The sequence below is a fragment of the Corvus kubaryi genome, unplaced genomic scaffold, assembly GCF_017639235.1.
Source record: "Corvus kubaryi isolate FWS band 111438036 unplaced genomic scaffold, C.kubaryi_AGA036_p1.0 37334, whole genome shotgun sequence".
NCBI lineage: Eukaryota > Metazoa > Chordata > Aves > Passeriformes > Corvidae > Corvus > Corvus kubaryi.
Window position 1 is genome coordinate 23,258,248 of NW_024581108.1, and position 22,704 is coordinate 23,280,951.

General features: G+C 41.0%; 1 protein-coding gene across 15 annotated transcripts in view; it reads left to right on the top strand.

Annotated features, from left to right (window-relative positions):
• Positions 1–22,704, top strand: part of NFIA (nuclear factor I A) — a 344,509-nt gene that overhangs the window by 3,951 nt on the left and 317,854 nt on the right. The gene's annotated exons all lie outside the window — the stretch shown is intronic.

Here is a 22,704-nt window from a genome sequence, read left to right on the forward strand (position 1 = left end):
TTTTTTTAAATTATTTGCTCTAGCAAGCCAGTATGATGTGATTATAATATGTTTAATAAGGGATTGTCTGCAAAATTCCTTTGCACGGGGTTATTGAAATAGATGTGTAGCAAAGGTATATGCTGGAGGAAAATCCTCCATGGCAAAACAAAACTCAAGACCCCAAATTGGGCCAAATTCTGCTCAAGGTTTATGCTGCCACCAGCCTGGAGTCGCTGTGTTGGGAGGAGCAGAGCGACTCCAGGTTTGCTCACCTGAGTAACTGAGAGCCAATCTGGACCCATAATTTGAGTTATCTCCAAACTGTTATGTCCAAACAGTTTCAAACCCCCAAACTGTTCTCTTTGTGGAACATCTGAAGGGGAAAAAAAGCCTCATTAATAAATAAGAAGCCATTTCAAATGAATCCTTGTATGAGCAAACTGCTCTTATTGAACACGACAGTTAGAGCAGATCTTCCAGTCATTTCCAAAATAATTATTTTCTAATTTTACTATCCCACTCTCGATTCACAGTTTGGTGTAAATGCCTTTATTTTCTGTAGATGCCATGAGTAAAACCAGAATTTATTAAAAATAGTCAGACTAGACTTAAAATGGTCATTTAGTTCCTTTAAAGGTTTTTAACTCAACATCATTTTTTCACTGAAGCTCTTAGTGACTACTTTTCTTCCACACCCCTGTGCTCTGTTTTTTTAGAGGAATAGCTGGAATTGCTCAGGTAATTCATGCAATTAAAAAAAAAAAATGAAAATGTCAGAATGTTGCTAGCATTTCCATCAATTAAGAATTAATAGAATCCTCACTATAAATCTCATCCCAAATGAAAATAAAAATGATGGCGCATCTAATAAATATTTAATTTCATCATATGGAAAGTTAATTGGCCCTGCCAAAATACTCAAAAGTATTTTTTGTTTAAATCACTGAGCGTATCTGTACACACTCTCAGTCCAAGTTTATCATGGTAATCCCTACATGCTGTTGAACCATTCATGGCTTTGCTGATTTGTGCTTCTTACTTATGATTTATGGTATATCAAAAGGCATACATGTATTAATAATTATCCTGCTCCTGCCCCTATAAAAATAACAAAGTGTGAACAGTGTAACACTGCAGCATGGATTTCCTTTGTTTTATACAGTAACTCTTGTATGTTCATACGTTGCTCAGCTGCTGTATAAATATTTTTAATAAAATTATTCCTTCTCTGTCAGAGTTGCTAAATTCTCTGTATAGCTTAAACACTTCAGTGCATCATTATACATACTTTATATCGTCTTCATTTTCTATATATGGCCTCCTCTTGCTTACAAGTATTTGTCCTAGTTGTTTTCTACTCTCTTTCCTTCACCTGTCCTGAATATTGCCATGAATGTTTCTAATTTAAAGCCAGAGGAGTCAGTGGCTGATTAGAAGACAGGAAATTGGAGGATTAAACTGTCTGGTTGAACTTCCTTTACTTATCAGTACTGTGTAACTCACACTGGGTTATAAACTCATTGGGACAATTTCTACAGTGTATCAGTACTTCTGTTTTCTTAGTCTTTATTTTCCTGGAGAAAGTACAGAAAATTGGGAAAATGGGTTGTTTGCAGGTAAAACCCAATACTTTTTAACAACACTGAAGCACTGGAAGTTTAAATTAAATTTGCACAAATGTCTTCAGGTATGAGAATTCATTCAATTTTAAGTCATGCAGGTCTATACCATAGATTTTAAATTCAGTATGTAAACAACCAAGCAACAGATACTTTCGGGGAGGGGGAGGGAAATGACATCGTTTTAGTAAGAGGAGAATGCGCCATGTTAACCCTTGTTCAACCCTCTTCCCCTCAGAAACTTTCACATCTGTTGTGACATGACGCTGTAGCTGTGGGACGGTCTGAGGAAAGGCTGGAGAGAAAAGCCTGTTTATCCAAAAAACCTTGTCTGGGCTCCCAGTGGTGCCCACTGAGCCAGGAGCCGGAGACGTGACGTCCTCACTCAGTGTTTGCCGGGAGGAGCACGTTGTGTAGGTAGCTGTGTCACCAGGTGGAGAGCGAGGAAGGGCACGGCTTTGTCCCCTTAAGGGCCAGCTCATTCTTGCTGGTGATCCCCATGTCTTATTTCCACAGCTCATCATGCCCCTGGTTATGAAATCATTGTGAGAGTTGGAAAAGCCAGTAATAGCATGATCTGGAGGGTCTGTGTTGTGAAGGATGAACAGGAGAAGTTGCAAGCTCAGTCCGTGCTGTACCTGAGGTGTCTCTGTGCTACCACTCACCATCATTTAATTTTACACACTGGACTGAGATCTGAAAGTCTCAAAACTGTGTTGAAAACCAGAAAGGATAGACGCTACTTGAAAGGTGTACCGATCTGAACCCGGGGGCTGCCAGACTAATCATGTACTCCAGTTTAAACACCAGGAGTGGATCTTTAAATGAACTGGGATGCTTGCGATGGTTTCTGGCAGTCTGGCCTTCAAACATTTGGCAAGTTCCCCACTAATACTCGGAGTAATTGGAAACAAAGATGAAAATAAAAGAATATTCTGAAACTTTTTGCTGCAAAAGTCCCACTAGTTTCTGTACAAACAATCTGAAACTTTTTACAAATAAGGAAATAGATATTTGCTTTCCTTAACTTCATATGAGAGGAAAAAGGTAATGTTCTTGGTTTATTAAAAGGTTCCCATGCTTTAATCCCAGAGTGAAAAAAATCTCACTGTGCTGCTTGAAACATCCCGCTCCCTCAGGTGTGGTCACTCACACTGACTAATATTTAAAGATTATTTCAGGATGAATAGAGTTGTTTCTTCATTGATATTTGAAGAAAAATATTCTGGTTCATAACAGCATGGACTGATATTATCTTTGTTTTTTCCCTAAGTGTCACTAGGAACCTCTTGCACAAGTGCTGCAGGTAATAATTACAGAGCTCATTTCAGGTGCTCGAACTCTTTGTACATGTTCAAACAAACACTTAGCACATGGAATACGCTCATACTTCATCCACCCACAAAAAGCAGAGGCCCTGACATACTCCCAAGAAATTCAACTGATCTTGGAGCAGGAGAAGCCAGGCTGAGTGAGGATCAGGTGCTGCACAAACCTGCAATAGCTCTTTTACACAAAGGTTTTAGCCCTTACATTCACTGCAATGGAGATCTCTGGATCTATTTTCCGTAGAGGAGATTAATGAAGAGTAATTCTCAGTAAGATAAAAATCATTAGAACAGATTAAATAGATGTGTTGACTAGTGGAGTGAGATTCAAAATATTTTGCCTGTATAAGCGTATCTGTTGTTCTTTGGTGGTTTGTTTTTTTTTTCAGAGGCTGTGAAACGCAAAGTTAGCAATACAAGTAGGGATGGGTGGAAGTGTTGGATAGTACAGATGGCACTATAAGCTTGTAGGCTCTTACTACCCATAATTGCAATGCCCTTGCTTTCAAAGGAGTGCAGGTTGCCCTTGATGTACGCAAACAGCCATATTAATTTCACAACCCAATTGGAGTCGCACACGGATTGAGATTGTCAATAGGAGCAGTGTGGAAATTAAGAGCACAAACAGTGCTCTCAAATAGGCCTTTCTGCTTTAAACACGGCTAACTCAAAAGACACAGGGCATACATGGTCACTGACAGGGTATTTCCATAACTGAGAGAGTCTGTGAGTAAATTAGAGGGGAGTTTTTCCATATATGTTTTTTAAATCCAGAATTCAATTAGTCTGGACCTGATTCGGCATGGAAATACACTGGTAAAGAAAATGTAAAGTAGAGCATGTCTTATTGGTTTATGTCAAGGGAATATAAAGAGTATTCCAAAGTGACCCAAGTTAACCTTTTGTGTTCAGTAAGAAAAGAAAAAATCTGTTTCATTTGATCATTCAGTCAATATTTATACTTACTTTCAGGAACAAATAGAGACAACGTGCGTGTGCACTTCTCTTTGCCGGGGTTTTTTTTACCAGAAATTTTCTTTTGTGATTTTATTTGAAAGAGTAGGTTAAGAAGAATGTGTTAAATGGGTTATTTAGGGCAGTGACTGAAAGGTGAATCACTAGGGTTTTATAAGAGCACAAACAGGATGAGTTTTCAAGGATTATAAGGAAACACAAGTAGAAGTCAACTTTATTCATGATCTGCTGCTAATGAGGACTTACAGTTTAGACAAATTAGGACTTGTTGCTTCCTCTCCTTTTACCTTGGTTTCTGAAGGAAATCAGCTCTCTGCCATGTGCATGGAAGAAAATTATCATAAGGCACTATTTAATACTTACAAGGGCTTCCCTCTTGTTCAAAAATCAATGAATAATTCTCAAAAAATTTTGAAGAAAATAGTAACTTCTTTTACAAATTATAACTGTCTCACCTGATTTTACAAGGTGCAACTTTTTCATTATGGAGATATGTAGGTTTGTTGAAATTTGTTATTTTTCTATGGGCACCCTTTCTTTTTGTTCTTAATGAAGTTTTCTAAGTTTTCCACAGACAAATGGGAGAAATACCTTGCCGGGAAGTATGAGGGCATGTAGGAGGAGGACAGAGGCTTATAATGGTGGGAAACCCTCGGTGAAGGCTTGGCTTCTGGCAAGCAGTGACTTTTGGTAATTTCTAACGTAAGTTTGTGTCAAGACCTGAAAGTGTAAAGAACAGAAGGGAAAGGATGGATCAAAGAGTGGGTGCTCAGTACCAGCGCTGTAAAGGAGACTGGAGGGAGGGCAGACTGATCTGAGAATGTTTCCTGGCTTTAGGAAGAGCAGTGGCCAAGAGATCACACCTGAGCAGAGGAAGTGAACCACAGGATGGGATTTTTTCTCTTTCTCCACTCACTCCTTGAAGTTTTTTTTCATTACTTAAAATGCCATTCAGTAATATATGGACTCCCAACTGCTCTGGTCCTCCAGTAACTGGACCACTGCACAGACAACTTTGTGGTTTATTTTCCTCTCTTCAGATGCAGGGGTAGGGTTTGAATTGCAGAGCAGCTCCTCTTTGGCCCAAACTCTTCTGCACTGAGGTAACTCCACAGCAGGAAGCCAAAGAGCCACAGGACAGCAGCAGTGGCTGAACAAAGCAAGGCTCTGTGCCAGCTCCACGAGATGTCCCCCATGACCAGCGGTGCAAGCATTTCTGATTGCATCTGCTCACTTCCAGAATTTCAGAGAATGTTTTAGGGAACTTTGCTGCAAACTCTACCTGGTGATAACTGAGAAAAGGAAAACAAGGGGGAAAAAAATGTGAAAACCAGGCTGACATTGTGCCCCTGTGGCACAGGGATTCAGAAAAGCCTCATGCTCCACTGATCATGTCCCACACCCCTGCATCCTGGTGTCTCCCACTTGTAACTTGACAAAGTGTGGTTCCATAGCACCTTAACCTCTCCCTTCTGGAACCAGCTGTTCCCATCTCTGAACGGTGCAGTCTACCTTTCTCTTACTTGCCTCAGTTTTTGAATCTACTTCTTGATCACGGAACTGGTACTTCATAAACCCCAAGACCTTTGCAATAGTGAAATGCAGAGAGACTGGGAAGAGCACAAAACCCTAGTGAAAAAAATGTTGTATCTAGACAAAAAGTGAGTTATTATCTGCCTAAAAACACAGAGATAGATGGGCTGGGGACTTCTATTTTTTCTTGCAACAGGATAAGGCGCTGGAGACAAAACACATGTACCCTGAAAAGCAGTGTGAGACAAGGCTTTCTGGAACATGAGAAATACAGACTGATAAGGGTGGAAGAACAGAGCTGCAGAGTTTTGAGGATGGTGACAACTTCAATGTGATGCAAACATCTGTTCATGTACTCTGGATTGAAAAAATCAAACACCTGCACTCCCATGTATGGCTGCAGGTTCTTTTGTTCTAACGAGTTTTCTGGGTGCACACTCTGGGACAGGTGTGCATGAACTTGGTGTGGAATTGTTTGTATGCTGTAGGTGTTTGCACCTGCAAAATGCAGGTGCCTTCTTAAATGTGTGCTCTTACAAGCAGATGTGCAATGTGTTTCCCTTGGTTTCTGTACATGTCTGCCAAAACTATCACTTGAATTTCTTTGTGTCTCATCCTTCCCTTGTATGGAGCAGAATAAGAAAACTCACCTCAGAAAGGGCGTTAGATGATAATTAATGGGTTTTCAAAATTATCTGTAGCTGATATAATTGCAGTACTTGCTTTTTTTTAATTAAAGTTACTCGTGAAAATAAGGGTTTGCAGAATTAGGGAACTAAAGACAGTAAAGACTGAGTCTTTCAATCTCCCAGCAGTCTGTTTTTTGCTGTTTATTTATTGCTGACTTTTATTTTGCCTTTAAGCCAAACACTATGGGTTACTCATATAGCATATGCTTCTTCACTCTGCACACAAGTAAAAGCAGTGATCTCCAAATCAAGATAATATTTTAATAAATCTTGACTGAGGATGCCTGAAGTGGTACAAATGCTCACACTGTGTAAGACTCGGGCATCTCTGTGCATGCCACTGTTTCATATTAAGTAGGATTTTGGTAAATTGTGTGGATTACTGGGATTTCATTAAAAATTAAATGTACAATTATTTAGATGAATTTTTCACATATGCTTGTGGGCAAACAATTTTTGATTAGTTGTTGACATATAGTACACACAGTGCGTGTGTGTGTGCGTGTGCACATGTATATTTACATGCACGATATATAAATAAAATACAGACAGTAATGCAGTGTTAGGAAAGTCCACTGGTAGTCATTAATTTGACAAGACTTGTATAGGATGGGAAGAATGATCTTCCTCAGAGTGAAAAATTGTTTTCACTAGATCACATTAAGACATTTATCCAACGAGCAGTGTAAGAGCTCAGGACCAAGCACAGCTCATCTCAGCTCATTTTACCCATCTCTTTGTAGAAGTTCTTCTTCCAAACAAAACCACGGAAGGAAAATAGTGTAATGCCTGTTACTGGCCTGGGGTTGCAGGATTTGCATCAGTGGAAGGAACTTTCTCAGTTTAATTTTAATTAGAAATCAGGTGCTAAAGCTGGGGAAAAGATTTGTAAAGATCTAAAGTGTCTGAAGAGGAGCAGCTTGAATAACACTGTATTAGTCATGAGGCGAGGAAGGAAGAATGTTGTCGTGATTTGAAAGTAACATTGTTCAGTAAACGAAGATGTGTGAAGCACTTGCTAAACTAAATTAGTTCCGAGGTTTGGTGCACGTTTGTGTAGCTCTGTTCATTGAAGCTTTGAACAATTGTGAAGGAGAAAACAGAAATTCACTTATTAGGGAAAAAAAAAAAAATGCTTGAATTCTTTTCTGGTGGTGTTTATCGGCAGCAATTCAGCTGCTATTTTTCATATTTCAGACAGAATCATTAATTGGCACAAATAAATAGACACAAATAATACAGTGTAATTCTCTGAATTTTATTTTGAGGTGCCAATCTAACAAAGACTTTGCTTTCCCTCACACAAACAGAAGTTGTAGAGAAGTTTTAGGATCCTCTGCTCCTAATTTTTCTAAAGAAGCTGTTCCTCAACAGTTGACCTTTTACTAATACATGGATTCATTATGCAGGAAGGGTAAATCTTGTGGTCTGAGTGTCCTCTGTAGAATAAAATTGAATAATTGTTGCCATATACTTCTTATTGTATTATCTCGTGATTAATTTTTCTAAGAGTTGGTGTTCCAGCCTCTTCATGGGGAGTGGGGACAGTGTCTGCACTCTCAGGTCATGTTCTCACCTCCTTTTATCGCACCCCTGACACTCACCCATCTACCTGGGATCTTTACCTCTGTGCCACTACACTTGTTGCTGTCTTACTCAGTTAAGAAGTACAAATAGCCCCAGCATTGCCAGCTGCAGTCCCAGGCTGGATCATTACTCCAGATTTGAGGTTAATCAACTGCAAATTCCATTAGCTTCATACAGAGTGAAAATAAAGAACAGACGGTCTCGCATGTGAGCCAGAAGTCAGGTGCAGCACAATACGGCCAGCCTTCAGGTAGAAGGATTTTTTTCCTTTGGCCAACACCTCTGAGATCAGACCAAAGGAGCAGATCAAAAAAAGATTTTCATGAAAGTTTTATAGACTCACTTTTTTTTTTCCCCCCTTCCCTTTTCTCTCCATTTCCAATTGCAAACATTAGTTCTTCACTTGATTTTGGTGGCATTTTTACCCTTTTTTCTGATAACACTATGGAACATTGTTGTTAAGAGTTATATTCTCAGGCACCTTATGCTCTTTACCTACATGTTGATTGTGTAATTTGTTTTATTGCTTGAGGAAGTGCTAGGTGAGATTTGGGAGGGATATAGGGGGCAGTTCACTGTTGAAGACCCATTTACTGAGATCCAAGTGCTGACAGGCACATGCACCTTGTGAGCTCTGTCACGGATTTCAATAGGACTCACAATATCAAAGCTGGAACACACAGGAGAGCAGAGGAAGGAACCAGGCCTAGACGCTTCCCTGCTGCTTTTATTCCGTGCACTGTCTCCCCCCACTCCCCTGAGATAGTGGGTTTGTTTGTCATTGGTGGTTTTCTCATGAGTCCATTTAAAAATGTTTAAGTACTTCTTTTTTCATGTGCTACAAGAAGTCAATATTTATAGATTTTTAAAAAAAAATTAATCTGCAGTTGAAAGCAAAAGCAATGCCTTTGATAATCTGAAAACTCTAAAGCAAAAGCTTTCCCATCAAGCAGAAAGAACTGCAGGAAAGTCGGGTCTGTGGGCAGAAGTTGAGATGCTGCTGCACGCAGAGTGTTCCGCACTTTCAAGGCTGAATTCTCAAAATGTACATTAGCACAGTGATTGCCAAACAAAGTGAATTTTGTGAGCTGTGGTTTTTCTGTGCATTCCTCTCTCTTCACCCAGTTTTGATGGGGAAGGGAGGTGCCTGTGTGTATGTGTGTGTGTATCTCCCTATATACATATGTTAGATTATCACTGGCACACCACTACCAAAGGTTAGGGAAAATATTGCTGCCAACAGAACTAAAGATTAAATAATCCAATCTCTGGGAACTGTAAACTAACAATCACTATCACAAACGGGCCCTTTCTAATCATAGTTTGTGGTGGAATGAAAGATGCAATTGTCTGGAATTGATGAATATGGGATCCATGCTGGCTTCAGGGTCAAAGGTGACTTCATGCAAAGGTCCCTTTCTCTCTGGCACTGCTGCCTTTGTATAGCATAGCTTGGCAGCTATCTCTTTGCACTTCGGCTACCTGCCAATGCAGCTGGTACTGTGCAACTGTCTGGTACAGACTACAAAGCATCACTCAGCAACCAGCAGCTCCGCATGGGGCCCCTTTTCTAGGATGACAAAGAAAGATGGGCTATACATTCTGCCATCTATGCCCATTAAAAAGACTCTTAAATTGCATTACTACAAGTTATTGTTAATTATGTAGTAGTCACCGGATCTGTATGATCCTTTGAGGGGTTGATAATCTTTACTGTATGCTGGCAGTGTGAGTAATCAAGAGGGAAAAATCAGTATTTTGTTGTGTAAAAAGTAAGTACTTATGTGGTAAGTTGTTTGTGTGTAGACATATGAATGAAACCTTCACTTGGACAGGTTTCTGGCATATGCAGAAACAAAACTGACTCAACTAGACAAATTACTTGTGAAGTTGTGTCCTTATAGCTTCAATATTCATGTTGTAGTTAGGCTCGGGGGGTGCTTTTGTTGGTAAGCGTTTATCCTGAAAGCTTGCTGGTTGTTAAAATGTGCCTTGAGCAGAAACGGGGATGGAAAAAAAAGGTTCCCGGGTACATTAGAATAAACAATTTCAGTTTAGAAATCATAAAACTAATCAGTGTTTAAAGGAAGGGATTCTGATAATGGAAATAGCATCACTGTCAGACCGGCGGGACACTGAATATCCTGAATACTTTTTTCCTCGGTAGTACATTTTCTTCCTGTTCTTAAGAAATTTTTTGTAGTGGAGCCAACAAAAGGAAAACCTTTGTCCCCCCTAAAGCTGAGGTCCTGGCTGTCTCCTGAGGAATGGCTGAGCTACTTCTCTTCTTCTGTCCAGGCATGATGAATTGCATTGCAACTAAATCTGCAGGCCTGATTCCAATGGGTATTTTCCAACTCCTGTAAGCCCATCAGTGTTAATATAAAACTGGAATCACTAATTTGGGCAAGCGAGATTGGATTCGCCTTCAGTAGGATGTATCGATGACTTGCTCCATAGATCCAAGTTATTTCAACTTAAATATCTTGAGCCAAATGCCCCTGTCAGCTGGCACAGCTCCCCTGAGGTTAATGGAGATGTACCAGTTTACCTCTCCTGAACTTTCTGGCACTTGTTTTTCTTAGGATTTCAAGGAAAAATCTGCAAGGAAAATGGTGGGACTTTTTTACTCGTGACTGAGTTTTTTTCCCCCTTTTCTTTTTTCCTGCTTTCTCTGCACTATTTATGATCTTGCACTTGCCTCCTGTAGAGCTGGCAGGCAGCCTAAGATGTACACCAAATTCTGGGGAGGAAGCAACACCATTTCTGTATAGTACCACTGTGAGAGCTAGTCTGTTGGACCACTTTTATTTCCTCTTTTGTTCAAATTACACAAAAATCTGAGAGACACGAGATACAACAGGAGGAGACGAAAACCCTCAGTCTTCAGTTTCTCTCTTTCTCCTTGCATCTAATATTCCTTTTCTAGCCTTGTTCTGGTATCAGCTATTTGAAATAGTTATATATAATTTAACATTATACAAAAGTATTGTCATATCAAACATAGTGAAACGGATTCCAAAAACACCATCTGGTATTTGGGAATGCACTGTGAGTTGGGAACGTGAGAAGAGATATTCTTTGCCACTTTGCTTGGGACCCAGCCATTAGCAGTGTAATTGCCAAGAAAAGGTGACAGGCTTCAGGCTTAATGCAAGTGGTTGGGTTTTTTTCCTCTCTCTCTCTCTCTCTCCCAGTCTGTTAACTCTATGAGTCCTAAACTAAATGCAAAAGGCACTGTAAGGACAACACCAGGCAAAAAAAATAGGCTCCCTTAAATTTAAAGGCATGGCAGAAAATGAAAACAGTCACTGGGCTCCTATAAGAAGACTGGAATAAGTGAAAGCAAAATAAGCTTGTTGAGAGGAGGAAAGAAAACAAGACATGTATGTTTTAAAGCTGCAGTGTGCTACACAGAATTGTTCTCTTAAGTAGTGGATTTGTAATGATTAGTTTCCCAAGCTTTATCCAAAAGCTCATTTTAAAGCCATCATTAGTTTCCTCTAATCCACTCAAAACTGCAAAACGAATATAGCGAAGGTCATCTGTGACTATTCGAAACCTGCTTTACTTGATGTTATCTCGCTTCTCCCTCTGTATCACCATCTATCCCTTTAAGGTGGGGAGGAAGAGAGAGAAGGTTTAATAAATTAAAATCTCAGATTGATTTCTGTGGGAATATTATTTTGCTGTGTAAGACTCCAAAGGGCATGCACAGTACAGTTTATATTATTTCATGCTGCTACCATGTATGCTGCTATTGGCAGGTGTAATTCTAACAAGTTCTGCCAATAACTCTCACCTGACAACCAGATCAAACATGAGGGATGTAAAAAATCAGAGATATTTGAACAAGGATCAAAGTCTCTGTATTGCATGCAGGAAGGCAAATAAACTTTACAGCAGAGGATGAAAATAAGTGAATAACACAGAAAGGTTTTCATCTTTATTGATTTCCATCTAACATTTGAAATACAGCCTTGTATTAATTCTCAACTTTAAAAAAAGGCCACATTGATTTGTTTCGGCATGTCAGAAACTGCGATGCTACAATAGATCTGCTATTAAATTACACAAAATAAAATGATTTCTGGTGGGTGTAGCTAATGCTTGCCAAATTAGATGAAATGAAAGCTAACCCTCTTAGTCTAGCTGTTGTTTTTAAATATTTATGTCTTTAACAGACATTTGTGTGTGCCATGAGGGGGACTAGAAACTCCTTTGCTATCAGTCAGTTGATGTAGACATGCAAAATTCTTACAATCTCAGTACCAGACTCGCACGAAACGTTCGTCACCGCAAGTTCTTTCAATTTCTTTGAAATTCTTCCGCCGATTCACCACGCTGCCGGTTTGGCTCCCGTTACTTATTTATTTACTGCGATTGCATTTCCCTGCAAATGGGTTCTGTATGCAAAATTTAGGCTACAAGGTGTAGCGCAGATTTTTGGAGCTGAACCTTTCAGTGCAGAGAAGGTGGTGGCAGCCCCACGGCTGCCAGATTGCTCGAGGGATTGCGAGAGAAGCTGCGAGCCCAGAGCTCACCCTCTCTGCCGGCGACCAGCCGGCGCGAAACTTTGCCCTGAAACAAACACCGCCGAGCCTCGCCACGCATCCGAGTGGGAAAATGAGTCAAACATCACAAAGGAATCTCTCTGCTCTTTCTGAGACTTTTATGGGGTGCAATTTTATCCCGGCCGTGCCCGGTCTGACCTCCAGTGCTGTTTGCTTTCTAAAAGGCTGTGATGGTCTCTGATACGGCGCTCATTTAATACCAGGTTTCTGGCTTTGAACTGTGTCGATACAAGGCAGTGCCCAACGCACTGGTGTCCCAAACCCTCCTGACTCAGAACCCAACCCAGGCAGCCCAGAAGAAAGATAATGTTCTGATTTCTATCTCACAAAAACAAACACTCTTTTCAGGTAAAGCCACCCTCCAACAGAGTATTGTATTCCTGGTCTTGTTCAGAACCCGCTGCTCCAACAGTTCTGCCTTTGGGAGCACAGCTCTGCTTGGGATGGAGCAGTGAGGGACACATCTGGCACCTCGAAGCACAGACATTTATTGCTTTGATCATTTCAGTGACAGAGGGACAGACCACATGCAGGATTCCTGATTCCTGCTCAAGGAATCAAGAAACACAACCAAAATTGGTTTGTAATTTAATTTCTGAAGGGTGTTCTCACCTTTGAAAACTTTTTCATAGAAGAGGGGAAGCCCTTCAACACAAGTGAAACATGGTAATACTTTTTGCATAACAGTTCTTCCAGTAACTGCACAAATTCTCTCCTTTTGACTGTGCTTTACTTTGACTTTTGCCTATTGAATAATCTACTTTTTAAATACATGTATTTTACTTAACAGTTTTAATCAACAACTACAGTAACAGAAATTTGTATCTTCATTCATTAAGTTTATATGAAGTGTGTTTTAAGCCCCTGTTGAACACCTACAGCCTCTGTGACCCCAAACGTGCTGCTGTGGTTAATAGCAGCAATATTTTGATTCAGTACAACTTACTTCCTATTCGTCCCCACCACACAGCGCGGGGCACCTCAGGGACACCCTGGATGTGTGCAGGCTGCAGCACCCTGTCCCCAGCTCCATCTGGGTGCGGGCACACTGGTGCTTTCCCAGGTGGTGAACTGCCAACTCCAGCAGTTTCAGCTTTTTATCACCTTAACAGGAATGTGCCACTCACAGCAAAGTGGAATTACTGGATCTTTCCCCTCATTTTTTCCATTCTGCAATAGAGGGCTTTGCCTGTTTTTCCCTTCCCAGCCTATGCCAGGCTGGGGTTTTGTTTTGCTCTCCGGTGACATGATGACAAACTGCAAATGAATAATCAGAAGTACTTAGAATGAAAATGGCAAAAATATTATTAGTTGCTGCCCCCCACCCCTACTCCCGCTCTGCTCTCCCATTTTCCCCTCCCTCCTCTTTTGACGGCAGGCAGAAAATGCAGATGCCAAGGCAGCGGAAGATATTTTTAAGCAGGAGCATCTGGCTCCTTGGCAGACTTCACAGGCAGTTGGTTTGGTTGTTTTGGAGTTGCCTCTGGGTCTGTCACATGTTTTGGCATCTGACTGATTGTCTGGGCTGCCTCCTCTTATTGGACATATTTTTTGTTTGACTCACCTTTGATTCTGAATTGTCTCTTTATTTTCATTTGCCAGTGAACAGCAACTTCAGCTGATCCTGGGCTTGTTTATGTAGAAATAGCCCCTGTTGTTCCCTGCCTGTGGCTCACGGGAGCCTCCTGCCTGCCCGCTCTGTGCTACCAAAGGTGCTTCCTGCTGCTTCCTCAGGATTCGGGTCAGGCTCTGGGCACTCCCTGGGAAGGAAACTGTTCCACAGGGAAGAGCTTTCCTGCATTCAAATACGCAGCCAAAAGCTGGACAGACACTGTTCCCAATATATGCTGTATCTCTGTGTGTGGTTTGGGTTTTATTGAATAGATATATACATATATGATTTCATATATATATATATATATATATATACACACACATGATTATTATACTGGGGAGAAGGTTTATCTTAAAACAGTGTTGTTTTTACTATTTTTGCAGAGTGTAAAAAACTACTTAAAATTACATGTCTCTTCCCATCTTTTAAAGTTAGATGCTTAGCAGCATTTGCTCCTCTGCTTTCTCAGCATGGTAAATCATGGGCAAAGCTATTTTTTAACTCAAAAGAACTTTTTCCCCCTCAAACATCGCATCAAGGCAGTCTGGAAGCCTGTCCCTGCGACCTGCCCCAGCCTGCAGAGCCAGCCCCGGGATTTTCCGAGTGCCAGGGCAGCGAGGCTGGCAGAAACAGGTGGGCTCACAGCAGGGAGCAGCAGCCCAAGCCCCGCCACAAGTTCTGCTGGGATTTTTTTAGGTGGTTAAACTAAATCTAATTAAACCAGAGCATGTTTAAATGAGCTTCATTTAAACGTGCACTTTGTATCAGTCCTCTACTAATAACAGCAGCTCTTGCTTTTATTATTGTTGCTATCACTTTTCTGTCTTTTCTGATACTCTCAGGGATTGAATGGATTATTTCTCAGAAGGATTGGGTTTATATTTCTAAAATGCTGGTTTGGATCTGTCCTCTGAACTAGTCCTTGCTGTGCTCAGGAGGCACCACGGAGATTCAGACACAAGATAGAAATCTGTATTTTCAAGCTAAAATGAGACCCTATTCCATAAAGTGTTTTTCATTTAAGGAGCCTGCAAATAGAACAGAGAAAAAATGCTGGTTTCTAAGTACATCTGTAGTGTTTTGAAGGCAACCTTGTCAAAGATTGTTTTTCATTGATCTGATGTAAAGAAGGCATTGTGTAACTTATACGTTGCTTGGAATTTTTTCTTAATTGCACCAAATTGAATTAAACTTTTCCAGGGAAAAACATAATATGGCATTTTAAAACAAAAGCCCCCAGTATGGGATTTTCACTGGAGTTAAAGTATTGCCTTGTCTTTTACCGGCCTGTTATTATTGCCTCATTCAGGTACATGTTTGAAAGACCCATCTATATTATCACTGTAAATAGCAAGGAAGTCAGAGACCAGGAAACTGGCACGTATGTACTAAAGCTATTTATTCTCAGGACAGGATGTTTTGGGCAGCTAAGCCCCACTCTTGTCTCTTTTCCTACCTGTACACAGCAGGGAACCGCAGAGTAACTTTCCTAGTGCTTGGAGGTCACAAACACAGAGAAAGATGACTAAAAAGATTTTAAAACCTGAGAGAAATTGTATTTGCAGTTGGGTTTTTTTGTGTGTGTGGGAAGACAAAAATATTTTCAAAGAAATTTTAATTCCTAAACCAGTGACTGAAGAAACAGTCAGAAAAAACCCCACAGGTGTGAATGCAGACACAATTGCACGCACACACTTTTTACACAAAATTACTTTTACCATCCAATCACGAGACTTGGCTTGACTGATTCCAGGCAAAAACCAGATCCCAGATCTGTAAGGAATATTGGTAAATATTTGCACTGAACACAGTATCACATACAAATTAAAGTGAGTTTCCAGCTCTGTGTTTGCAGAAGGAAGCCTGTGAGCACGGCAAAGGCCTGAGTTCTGAAATCTGAAAAAGAAAATTACTGTAAAACTAGCAAAGCACCCTGTCTACACTGTGTTTTAAAAGTCATCTTGGTATTCTAGAGAACGTGCATCATAAATTTTGAATAGATGGGATTAGCAATATCATGAAGGGGAATCCCAAAGGAACTATCTCCAACAAGGAAGGAATCTTGTAAAAGACATTCACAATAAATCCTTTCATCGGCCTTGGCACTTGGATGTAACTCTGTGGATTCCCTCTTAGGTTTCCCTAGGAGAAAAAAAACACAGGTCCTTTTGGGCTTTCGATTCTGTGAGTCGGTTTTGTGATCCGAAAGCAGCATATGGGTGCTTTCACCTTTGTTTTTCGGCACCTGCAGCACTTGGCAGATCCATGGCAAAGCAGAAGCAGCAGCACAAAACAGGATATTATTGGGAGAGGGAGATGCAACTCTGAGCTCTCTGTCCTCCTGGGGTAAGCAAATAGCAGAAAGCAGCTACAGCACCATGCCAATTACGGTCCCGGGGAACAATGTGGTTACAATAACTAATTTTGAGAATAGCCTTATTTCTACTACTCCGAGTCTGTGCAGCCTCATCCAACAGGAGACTTGATTTTCAAGGGCACAGCTCTGGGAGCACGAGATTGCAATCTCTGACAAGAGTTACAGGCTTTGGACAGCAAAAAGCACAGGGGCTTTTCTGTCCTGCCTACAAACAGTTCCCAGAATAATAGGAAAGTCTTTAGGAGCACAGTAACACTCCTTAAAAACCCTTGGATCTGTAAATATTGTGGACAGTGCTGCAGCTGGACAGACACACTTCTCAAAGGGAACAGAGACGTCTTTAGCACTTCTGGTTTGGTGTCTTGGCTTCTGGCAAGGCAGGTCAACACACATTCCCCACTAAGGGTAACTGACTGTACTTTTCTTATTGTAAAAAAAATCCTCAGTCAAAGTCAAGTCCTGACAAATCCTTACCTATGTAGCTGCATTTTTTCAGGAGCCCTAAGAACAAGTCCATGTGTCTTACTGTGTCCTTTTCTGTGATCTTTTTTTATGGTCACGATGCACTTTGCACCTCTACAAGACTTAATAAAGGAAGATTTCAAAAATATTGGCAAAAAATTACGAAGTGAGACCATTCTACTTGGCAGGGAATGGCAGTCTTCAGTTCAGCAGTAGAGGAAAAAAGGGTTAATTCTATGAATTCTATGAGAAAGGGTTGATTCTATGAATATTGAACACTGTGCCGTACAAGGCCAAGAGTCACTCCATCACCACATCAGCCCTGTTGTGAACTCTGCAAACACATTGTAAAAGATGAATGATGAGCTTGATTTCTCTTCCTGCTTTACTGAGATCCTTTTTGTCATGAACTTGACTGATTTGAGAAAGGTGGTTCTGTTGTCTTTGTAGCTGAGCTAGGAAAGAAACTCATCTGGTTTCTCTCAACTGAAACGAGTAGCAAGGGAAAATATAAAACTGTTCAGAAATGATTTGTCATCAGGACACAAAGATCCGGCTAAGGTCAGAGCTAAGACTGAATATTATTCCTTAAATCCCCTAGAAGCTGTGGGTGGTTACACTGGTGTCACCAAGAGGCTCTGAGCATCTTGCTACTGCAAGTTCTGGAAATCTTTTTTCCTCTTCAAATTGAAAGATGCTGCTGTTCCCAATCAGACTTCCAAAAACAGGGACATGGCTTGGCCACTGTTGAGATGGATTTAGTCTCCCAGAAAAGTTGTTTTCTCTGTAACCATCTGACACAGGTGGAGCTTGTGCCAACATAGTGAGCGCAAATTACAGCCAACGTGATGCAGAGTATCTTGTGCACGGACCTGTGTAGCTGTGTAATTGCTTGGCACGTCTTTGGCCCTTCACTTGTCCCAAGTGATAGGTGTGTGAATGGGTTTATAAGAATAATAATTCCCGAACTTACAGCCAACTCTTTTCCTCTCTCCATTACCCTGCTGAAAAGATTTCACAGCCATTTGTATTGGTTGCAGAAGCCGGTCAAAGACATGAATTTAATCAGAACTTTGGCTGTCACTCTGCTCCTAGCAGAGATTTTTTGGAGCTGTGTTTCCATGTTCAGAGCAATATAGTTTTCCTCATATTTAAAATGATCCAAGAGTCATGACCCATGACAATGAGAAAACAATGGCTTAAGATCTAGATCATCTGGAACATAAACTGATCCATGGACCAAAAAAAAAAGAGGAAAAAAAAGTGAGAAATATTAAAATCACATCTGAACCAAGAATAATTGTCCTCCCAGCTCTCAAGGTTCACACAGAAATGTGTGAAATTGAAAGGGCAAACCATGGTATAAATTTCACTCACCCGTTGTGGCGCTGAGATCAGTGAGACGCTGAGATTACGGAAATGAATCCTGGGATTCATTGCAGAGCATAGCAAGGAATATCAGGTCTTCACACCTGAAGTTTAAGTGAATGTTTAAACACAACTCAGGAACACAAAACATTTAACTGTAAAATATGAGAATGAGAATGCTCTCCTGATGCACCACATGCTCATTACCAGAGCATCAATCACTTTTCCTCTGCTTTCTGTGGGAAATAGATAATATTTTCCTTTCCCACTCCATGTTTTTATTGGGGATTTGTACCTCAGCATCCTCCCCAAATACTGGGAGCCCCTCATAGCAAGAGGGGAGTGCTGTGCTCCCTTTGTGATTGCCCTGGGACGAGGCTCAACTCAGTGAGATGTGAGCTCTGCAAGCCTAAACACTGCTCTGCAGGCTTGAGTTTTTGGGTTTGCATCTGACCTATGAACTTTACATCACTTAAGGGTAGATTCTCCCTGTGGTTTACTACAAACAGCCAAGGGTTGAATTCATACTGTGTTCTCGCAGGTGAAACTTCACTGACTTATGCCAAGCAATATATTCTGCATGTTCCCAGTTTACACATTAAATCTATGGGGTAGAAGTGGGCAAAAAGTAGGAAATCTCCTATTACTTATGTAGGGTGAGAAATAACTTTCAGTGGGTGGATACAGTTTCTTGAGGAAATAAGCTGTCTCTGCTTTGAAGGAACATTTCAATAAGAGGGAATAGTTTGAAGCATTAACTGAAGTAGAAGAATTCACTTCCTTCTTTACTTCAGAAAATATCAGTGATATTCCCCAGAGGGGACAAGAATATATTACCATTGAGTTGAAATCCTTTGCACACGTAGATTTTGACTTTGCTGGAGAGAAGAATTTGCAGTGAATCATTTATTCACAGAGATGGGAGAAATTAACTTAGAGTTTTTTCCGGGTGGAGAAAGTGCTTTGTAAACAACCAAGATGTGTGTTTTGAAAGATGAAGGTGAGAAGGAGCAGGGAGTTGTCACTATTGAGATACCATAGTGTAATTTATAAACAATGATTCTATTGCAGCTCATTGTGGTTTAATATGTGAAAATATACTCATTCTTGAATTTTGTGATGTTTCAGTGCACACAGTCCCTACCCAGCATCACTAAATGCAGGGAGTATTCCTAATCTTGTATTTGTACAGCACTGATCCCAGTAGGCTTCTGGTCCATCCCTCAGGCTCCTAAATGCTGTTGCAGTAAATATAAACAACACCCCTGAATTTCAACAAGAGTTGCAGAAGTATTTCCTCTTCCTGAGGAAAGAACTGGACTTGTTTGGATTTAAAGAACCGAGTTTGTATTTCTAGAAAGCAAAGCAAGTGAAAATGACAGTCTGCTTGTGGAGAGCCCCACTGACCCCTGTAAGACTGCAGGTAGTTAATTTTTGGCATAAAGCAAAATACATTGTTGGTGGGCTAATGTTCCCAACAGAAAGCCAAAAAAAATGAATGGGTGGGCACTAAAGAGGTAGTTAGAAACCTCTTCAATAAACACCTTCTTTGGGAATTTCTGGTGAAAATGAAAGGAGGACAAACTGGGGAGACTGTTGATTTTTTTACCACTGCTCTGATTCATGTGAGTTTGATCCTTGCCTTTCACAGCAACTCTGGGGTCCTCATTTAGTCATTTGCTCCTCATTTTCCCCACATTTAAAACAGCAGAGATAACACATTGCTCTGTAAAAATACTGGGAAGGTAAAACCACAGGCCAGAGCAGCAGAAAAATACAGCGGTGGGGCAGGTCACCTCTGGCTGGTGTGCACTGATGTATGTCACACCAAAATGCAAGTGGGGCCTGTTGCAAGCTGTGTATTTGTATAATCGAGTTAAACTGAGACTGCCAATAAATTATATAGATGCTGTGCAATGTTTTGGTGAAATCAGCTGAAATGTAGCTCAACAGCTGGAATAGAAAGTCGAGATTTCACATTTTCTTTGCATGAAGGCAGCTATAAAGGACTTAGAAACCAGTCAGAGAAGACTGAAAAGACTGTCCTCTGTAATGGACTGTCCTAAAATCATGTTATCCTTTAACAGGATTATCCATGGGAAGATAGAGAATTGATACCTTCGTCCTATGAAATGATGGTCTTAAAATAATCTCCTCTTGTTAACCTGCTAGTCAGCTTTAGGGCAAAGAAGTGACGACTCAGCTGCTTCACGAATTACTGTAGGTTTATAGGAGGAAGCACAGGCAAGAGCTGGTGTGATGAGTCATAACACACCTTTGTCATGCTACATTTCTGAGCTCCTTCTGTAAAAATTTGTTCTCCTTTAAAGGCATGAGAGCCCAGGCAGCCCAGCCCTGCCAGCGCTATGGAAGTGGCTGTGTCACTCCAGCTATGCCGTGCCTGCAGTCTGTGCTCCGGTGATTGATGGATCCTCGAGATCCATCGTGACCTTGCTATTCCTATCAATGGGCATCCTGTCGGGAACCCCAGGGCTTCTGTCACACTGACACCCTCACAAGCCCATCACAAGTTTCATGTTGCAATGCTTTCCTTTGAAGCTGCAGCTCCTTTATTTAGCCTGCCCTGAGTACAGTTGTTTTGTCCACCTTTGGTGTTGCATCAGCAAATTAGTAGCTCTGTGCTCTCAGCTGTTACCACACCACAAAGCAGTGGAACAACAGGGCTTTGCCAATCAGCAGCTGTATTTCTGATCTCTCTTATCTGTTGTTGTTTTACTTCTGACCTTGGTTATTACAAGGTTATCTACAAAATACTCCCAGCCTCTCTTCAGTATAGTGGTTTAGGGAAGCAGGAGATTCACTCAGAGTTTCTCATCTGAACTCTGGACACAGGACAGTGTGTCTTGATGCAGAAAGTGCAGAGCACTCCACACCATAGAGAGTTCAGGACAGAGCAGAGCAAATGCGAGCTGGTGTCCTAAGCACAGGCTGAGAATTAGGGCTTTAAAGTAGGTTATGCCACCAAAATCCATGAAGAGAAAGCAAAACTCAGCAGAAGAAAGTACGGACAGAGAAACATAAATTATTTCTGGCTGGGCAAGCTGGGGTCCTGATCTCCTCCACAGACACCAGACTTCCAAGGACACCTTGCCAGTGACCCCAGAGTGTTTCCATCACATGCCTCAGTCACTGTCCCAGCCTTGCTGCTCTCCTCTGTTGGCGGCAATCCAGGTGAAACTGTTCATTCTTCCCTCTCACCACTGATAAATGCAGAGAAGCCTTTTATTTCATTTTTGAATGGTTTCAGCACAGGGAACGGTATCAATAAAACAATAAAGCTCCTACCAGATATGACATAATGCTTCTTGGAGGTCACATCATTCCCTTCCTAGATAGCAGAGCTGTTCTGGGGCTGTCAGCCCATTAGTCTGAGAGGATTGTCATGATAACCAGAAAAATACAGTCAGGCTGAACTCAGAGAAAAATTCTTTTCTCTTGCAAAAGCAAAGCTTTCAATTTCTATGTGCCCTGAGATGCAAGAGGAGGTGACTGAAGCCAACAAGGTTCCTACAAATAGAAACCTTTATCATTGTAAATCAACTTGGTGAGTAGCAATCGACTTCTTTGTCTCTAGAGACATTTAATAAAGTACCCTGCAGCCTCTTTGTCATCCATTAGTCACCAGATATTGGACATTCCATTTTAAAAGCACCATTTCTTCTTTTAAATATATAGCCTATGAAAGATCTATATTTTACCTCTTTTTGGATGGACACGTTAAAAGGATGTTCTTACTTCCCACTCTTGACTGAAAGTGTTAAGAAAGTCCTGTTGTATGTGAAGAAAATGTAAGTGCATATTTAGCAGGGGTTTTGCTTACCTTTTTTTATTGATAGTAAGTTGTACATCTCCAGCCTGCTCTAGAGGCCAGAGCATCTTCCATAAGAGTTGCTGAAATCCAGCCTGGCCAAGGTTTTAGGGAGACATGACATTATGGAAAATAGGGAAAACTGTTGTTATCCTTTGTATCGTATTTAACAAAATCTATAAACTAAAATATTGAACAAATCCATCAGCTGCTCAAGTTTATTAGTGTGCACATCTTGAGGAGTAAGGATATTCTCTTCAAAGAACCCCAGAATCACAGAATGATTTGGGTTGGAAGGCATCTTAAAGATCATGCCATTCCATCCCCTGGCATGGGCAGGGACAGCTTCCACTATCCCAGGTTGCTCCAAGCCCTATCCAGCCTGGCTGTGAGCACTTCCAGGGATGCAGCAGCCACAGTTTCTCTGGACAACCTGTGCCAGGGCCTCACCACCCTTACAGCAGAAGATTTCTCCCTATTTTTCTTGTATTTCTTCCTCCTGCTTTTAGCTGATTTGCCACCAACTTCTGGTTCTGCCTGTGCTGCAAGTCCTCATTGTAACAGACTTCAGACCTCAAGGGCAGGAACTGCTGGAGGTTGAACATGCCACTAATCTCTGCCTTGGCACAAAATAAAACAAGATCCAGGTCTTCATGAAGACAGTGCAAAGCTTGACAATCCAAACCCTAGAAGGCCCAAAAATTCACATAACAAATAAGAAGGGCATATCTTTAGTTTCGTGTTTAGCCTCCTGATTTTCTAGTCA